Source organism: Vicia villosa, unplaced genomic scaffold (assembly GCF_029867415.1).
Source record: "Vicia villosa cultivar HV-30 ecotype Madison, WI unplaced genomic scaffold, Vvil1.0 ctg.000030F_1_1, whole genome shotgun sequence".
Classification (NCBI taxonomy): Eukaryota; Viridiplantae; Streptophyta; class Magnoliopsida; order Fabales; family Fabaceae; genus Vicia; species Vicia villosa.
The window spans coordinates 1,605,751-1,612,271 of record NW_026704964.1 but is presented as its reverse complement, the minus strand read 5'-3'; positions in this window follow the sequence as shown (position 1 = coordinate 1,612,271).

Genomic DNA, 6,521 nt, shown 5'->3' with positions numbered 1-6,521 from the left:
ATTTTAAATTTACATGATATCATGTAAATGTGATGTATCTATTGGACTTAACTGTGCTTTGGTTATTTTAGCCAAAATTTACCAAAGGGAGATACTGTTAGTTCCGTGGTTTTTGTAATTGGCATAATTTTGTTAAAACATGGTTCTATATGATGTTGAGCAAGATGTTGTAACATCTTTTCCTACTGTCATAAAAGGTTCAACTGTTATGTATTTTGATAGATGTTCTGCCAGATATTGTGACTTCCTACACCAGAACATCCTGACACTCATATTGTTTTCTTATCATTGAAATATTTGATTGAAAAATATAAGAATATGGAATATTCATACATTCATTACAGGCGCAGGCAATCAAGGACTGTTTAGGACAATTATAGATTAGTCTCTGGTTTTAGAAAAAGAATCTTTGAGATTTCTTTTAGAAAACTAAGATTTAATTTAATTTGATTTTTTTTCTAATTTGTGAAAATATCTTGCAGCTGTTTTTCTAAAAGGAGAAAAATGAATTTATTTGTAAGTCCAAGTCCATACTGCAAGAGTCTATAAAAGGGAACTTGGGAAACCTAGTTTTGCAAGCATTCACTTAAGGGAAATCGTGGGTGCAATAAGGGTTGTTGTTTTGGGAGTTCTTCAAGTTCTTCGTGTGTTCTTTTCTTTTGTGTCACTCATGTATCTTCTGATATATTGAGGTACATCCTAAGATCATATTCCGACCTTATTGGTTTTGACAGATCATATTATACTTTTACATTAAATGAATTCCTTAAATGGAAAATTGTTCAACATATTTTTCTCCCAATTCTAACCCGTAATTATCTTTTCTATGCTCATGTTTATTTTACAACTTCTTGTATGAAAATCATTATGCTTAAAAAAATCTTTGTGGGATCAATACTTTTAATTATCACTTGCTACTAATTTGACCATGTATACTTACACATAAAAAATTAGGCAATAACCCCCAAAAGAGATGGAAGTGCTTGACCCCATCCACTCTTAGACGAAATATGGGAGCACTTGTCCCTGAAGGGTTCAAGCCTATCTCTCTGGAAAAGTTTGATGGGCATAGTGATCCTTATGAGCATGTCACCTCCATCAACACACTTATGGGCATCATTCGAGCGCTTAAGGAACCAAAGTGTATGTTGGTGTCAAACACATTCGGAGATGCATCCTTGCAATGGTACATGGATTTCCATAACCTTACATCGCCAGCTATCAATAGCTAGTAAAGAAACTCATACATCAATTCACATCCAGTCGACACAAGAAGATGTCCACTGCCATTATGTTCAACATACAACATGACTCCTTAGAGTCATTAAGGGAATACCTCGCTCGTTTCAATGAAGCTGCCATAAGGGACATCCCCCTAACCAAGAAATGTTTGTGGAGAGTTACAAAATGGTCTTGAAGCATGATAGTTCAATGAATCTCTCGGCCAAAATCTTTCATTCTCATTAGTGAAAGTGGTCAGAAGGGAGGAATGCTACATAAAGGGCGAGGAAAGCAACACCGAGAAAAAGACGCTAGACATTAAAAAGCATGTTTCTAGCGCCAAAGGCTTATATCACCCTAGGAAGAACAATTACACCTCTCTCATTAAAGATAAAACTGGGTTCAAGCGAGTATGAAAGACATGGGAGAGCTTCATGCCTCTGAACACTCGTCGTGAACAGATTTGGCAGGAGATTCTCCACTCGCATAATATCTCTACACCTGCAGCCCAAAAAACATATGTTATGGGACCCGATCCAGGAAGATGGTGTATGTTCCATAAAGTTAAAGGGAACCACACAGAATACTTCTACCAAATCAAGAAGGAGATCGAGTGGTTGATCCATGTGGGACACCTCAAGAAGTATGTCAAAGGTGATTCTTCCCAAGGTTCAAATAAGTTAAACTCCCGTTGACGGAATGATGCATGAAACCTCTGATCCAGGAAAGGAAAAGAACCATCTCAGGAGGAGGGGATAAACTTGTGCCCTATATGCTTAATATGATTACAAGAGGGTTCGTTGGGGCGAGGAGACTAGCTCCGCCAGTAAAAAGTATGCCTGCCAGGTATTGAATATGGAAGACTTCATGATGGAAAACTACTTACATGTAGCCAATGAAAATAGATTTGCGGGCCCTAGAGTCAAAATTGGTTCTATGGGTTTGTAGAGATGTGGCATAACATAAACATCCAACAATACTTGAGGTGCATATAAGAAGGAGGGTTTTTAAAGAGAAGTTCATAAGGATTATGGAGTTTAAAAGTGTTTTAGGAAATATGTTACTAATATGGATCATCTTTGATAAAAAAAAAAGTTCCATATGGATAAAGGTGTGTTGGAATGGAAGTGAATAGACCCAACTATATTTAAGATGTGTTGGTGTTTTTTTTTCCACCAAGCCATAATGTGGAAGAGTTTCAGGGCATGATTTTTGGTGTAGGATGCCTTTGGACATAAGGAAAGGAGATAAGATAAGGAACTCATTTTTGCTGTATAGCCTTAAGCATTTGAGAGTTGTATGAAATTGCTTTTAAATGTTAGCAATAAATTTGATAAGGCTAAGCTTAGTTTAGTCTTTGGCTTTTGAAAAATTATTTTTGACTTAAAATAGAGACAATTGAACAATGTCCCATAAATCAGTCTGTAACAATTCAAAAGGAGCGACAATATTAATAGTACTAGAAGGAAAAGACAACTTTTTCTATTTTTCATTATGGTAAGAATCATAAGGTGCTAACCTTAATTTACAAGAAGTAAAGGGAATTTTTTTGGAAATGGCTTGTAAGCCTACTTTAGATACATGCCCTAACCTAGAATAATAGAGTTCATGAGATTTATTATCAAGACAATTATAAAAAGTGTGATAACTAGGAGACTCTGTGATGTATAGGAATTTTTAGAGTTTAGTTATACCAATCATTTTTTTTGGAATGGTTCTGCATAATATGATAAGTATTTGTAGAAAGTGAATATAACTTTGATGATTAGTAATAAGTTTGGCGATGGAGATAAGATTAACCAGAAAGCTACATTATGGATGGTAAGAGATGGGGAAAGCTCAATGCTACCAGATATGGAGGAAATGATATATGAGCCCTTAGGTAAAGTTACAGTGACATGGTTAATGTGCATATGCTTAATGAGGGATGCAAAAGGGTGGAATGCTTACCATTTCTAGTGGATAAGTGAGAGTTCAATACAAAGGGAGTGTTGGTGAAAAAGTTGGTCATGGTGTTAGGTGATGATCTTGACTATTGAAGTAACTGCATGATATTTTTGTAATACTCCTGTGTAAAACCAAAAGAGGAACTTGTTAGATTAGTAGTATCATGATCTACGACATTATTTGCAGATGGACAAGTAGTGGAGAAGTCTTGGCATTATTCTTGAGCCCAAGGGATAACCACGATTGACAAATCATGTCTCAGTAGTGGGTTGGTACGGTCATAATGAATGTAGACTTGATTAGGTCTTTGAAGGGGGTTTTCATTTAAAATTAGGGTTCTGATTCTTGTTCCCATTATGAGCTAGAACAAGTTAGAGATATGAACAAGTTCATTAGAGGATGGCATGACTATTGATGAAGAAGATGACATATCCCCCTCTTTTGTTGATAACCAAAGAAAAGACACAATCTATATCAGTCAAGGGATGCATCATCATAATTTGCAACTTGGAGTAGGAGAATTTTTCATTGGGACGCTTTAGAAAATGTATAACATAGTCTTGCTCTCTAGAACGTTTTTTAGATGCAGTAGCTCCACATGAGCAAGGGATTAAGCAAGAACAAGATGGAATGGGTTGGTAAGCTTCCAATTCATCCTAGAAAACTTTGAGTTTGGTGAAGTAATTAGAAATAGCGAATGTACCTTGGCAAAATTTGTAGAGATCTTCTTGAATATCGAAGATTTTGAATACGTTGCTTGGAGAAAATCGTGTGCTTGCCTAAACATCAACATCAATGTCAATCCAAAGCACAAACTTTGTGATTGATTTAGAAATTGAGCAAAAAGCCAATCAAGAACCATAGTTTTGCATCAAATCCATGAAGCTTGCAACGAATCAGATGAATGAGGTTTAGGTAAGGTGACATCAATGAAATATTCTTCATTCGTTGAATTTAGGCAAATTTCCATCGATGTTGACTAGAAATGATAGTTCTTAGCATCAAGAGGTGGAGAAATAAGAACAAGTTTCAAGTTTTCATTAGAAAGAAGGTAATAAGAATTTGCAAAATTAGCGGAAAAATCATAGTAGCTCTTATTTGTCGCGAAGAGATAAATAAGAAATATAGAATTTAGTGTAGAGAAGTTGAAATTGGAGAGTAAAACAATGACTAACCATGTTGATGGTATGTACAGAAGGAACATATTTGTTTATTGTGAATTAAGCATTTGTTATAAGTTAGGATGATATGTCAATGCCTAAATATCAATCGGTTGAAGACAGTAAAAAATAACAAAAGGCTAACTAACTTCCTAACTTATTCTAACAAAGGAAGAAAAGAGAAAAATGGGCTTTAAAAAAGGGGCCTAAAACAAAATGGGCCTATTGAATTTAACAATTTTCATAACATTTGTAAAAGATTTTTTTAATTCACCAAAGAAAACCAAATACATTTTATAATCCTTAATGCTAGGTATACACAAGTTATTGAGACAACGTGAGGAAAAAACAAAAGATGGAACACAACCCTATAGCATTTCCCATTTTAAAAACCCACTAAAAGATTTGCTGAGGTTTCCTCTTCAATGCAATGAAATCTGCTTCAAGATTCACTAGCCTACATGCATTGTAGCAATTGCTGCTATCTCCCATGCCAGCCGGCATCAGCTTTCATATCTTTAATCAAATGTCCATTTTACCCCTCGAAACGAACAAGCACTGAGCAGCATTGTCGGTAAGGAATCTCCTACCATACTACCCTTGTCCATTAGGTGACCCTTATTTTTATCAAAGATTATTATATATTTTTGTGGTTCATGCATTTTTCAGACTTTTTTTTGTTGGGCCCAACCAAAACAGAACAATAGAAAATGACACATTAATGAAAAACAATTAAAATTGCACTTTGCTTTAATATACTTTTTTTTTTAAATGTACGTAGTATGTGTTCTGGTGGTTGTGAAAGTTTCTTTAGTCCAAGAATGCCACCTTTCCTATTTTGTTTTTTCTTTTGACTTTCCTCGTCTTCCACACGTGCATATTTATAGATTATTTCAATAGAAATAACTATGTTTTAAGCATGTCAGATACATTAATTTAGATACATCTTAATAGAGAATCAAATATTAATACCTATATATTGTAATTTTATAAATTGTCATGCTAAAAAACAATTAGTACATTTGTATGTGTGAAGGATGTCGTTTAATAATAAACATGCTTTAGTGTAAGACAAGTATAGGTTAAGATTCAATAATACGTTTTATGATTATGATGAATATAGTAATATTATTCTCAAATATGCATCTTATGCGGAAGCTGCTCAACCATCCAACATGGGAGACTATTTAACCATATTTTAACAGCTTTTTAACCCACGTCTTTGTTTCTTTTTTTGGTTGAATATCAAACACCCATTTTGTTTCATTATATAAATCTTTCATTGTCTTTTGTACCTCCACTATAGGGTTGGTGTAGTGTGCATCTAGAAAAAAAATATTGGACTTAAATATTTGATTACTTAGTTTTCCTTCCGTATACATCACTCTCATAATAATTACTAGTAATAAAGTTCAATGGAAACGCACTTTGTTTTTGGTATAGTGGAAACGTACTCTCCTTCTCCTATATATCTTTGAAGGAAGGTATTCTTTTGGTGTTTCTTTTAGGAGTAATTGTGCATATTTATTTAGGTTAGAAATATGCAGAAATTAAATTTATGTCTGACCACATTAATTAGAAAATATGTTACGCTAAAAAATACTACCAATGACTCCCAAAAGTCATTATACCAAAAGTCATTATTCTCTACTAATCGTTAGTTGATCAATTGATGATTGCCACTGAATTTGGTTGGGAGAATCACAATCCAATCTCCCGCAATTGTAATTAGGAGGGAGCTGAAAGCACTGGATGTCAGAATTGACTCCCGAACCATTTTATTTAAAAGTGACATAAGTATTACCCATGAATAAAATGTAACTTTATTCACCATTCCTCCAAAGTTGATATGAAGTTTGGAAAGATAAATTTGTTTTAAGATTTTCAAAGGGTCTTTACCATAAAATGTTAGACTAAAGAGATACTAGAGCTAGCTCTAGATGAAACTCCTAAGAGCTCTAATTATCTCAAAAATTGGTGTAAGGTTACATGAAAACTAACTCTCAACCTAGTCACCTAAACACGTTATACCAAAGGAAGACTGCTACATCACAATTGACAAAAAGATGAGACGAAGACTCTCTAAAATATTTACGCAACACACAAGAGATACCATATAGGTTCAAATTATCAATGCATAAGCAATTGATAGGAGAAAATAATAACCTCAGAAAGAGCTTAACATTTCCAAAT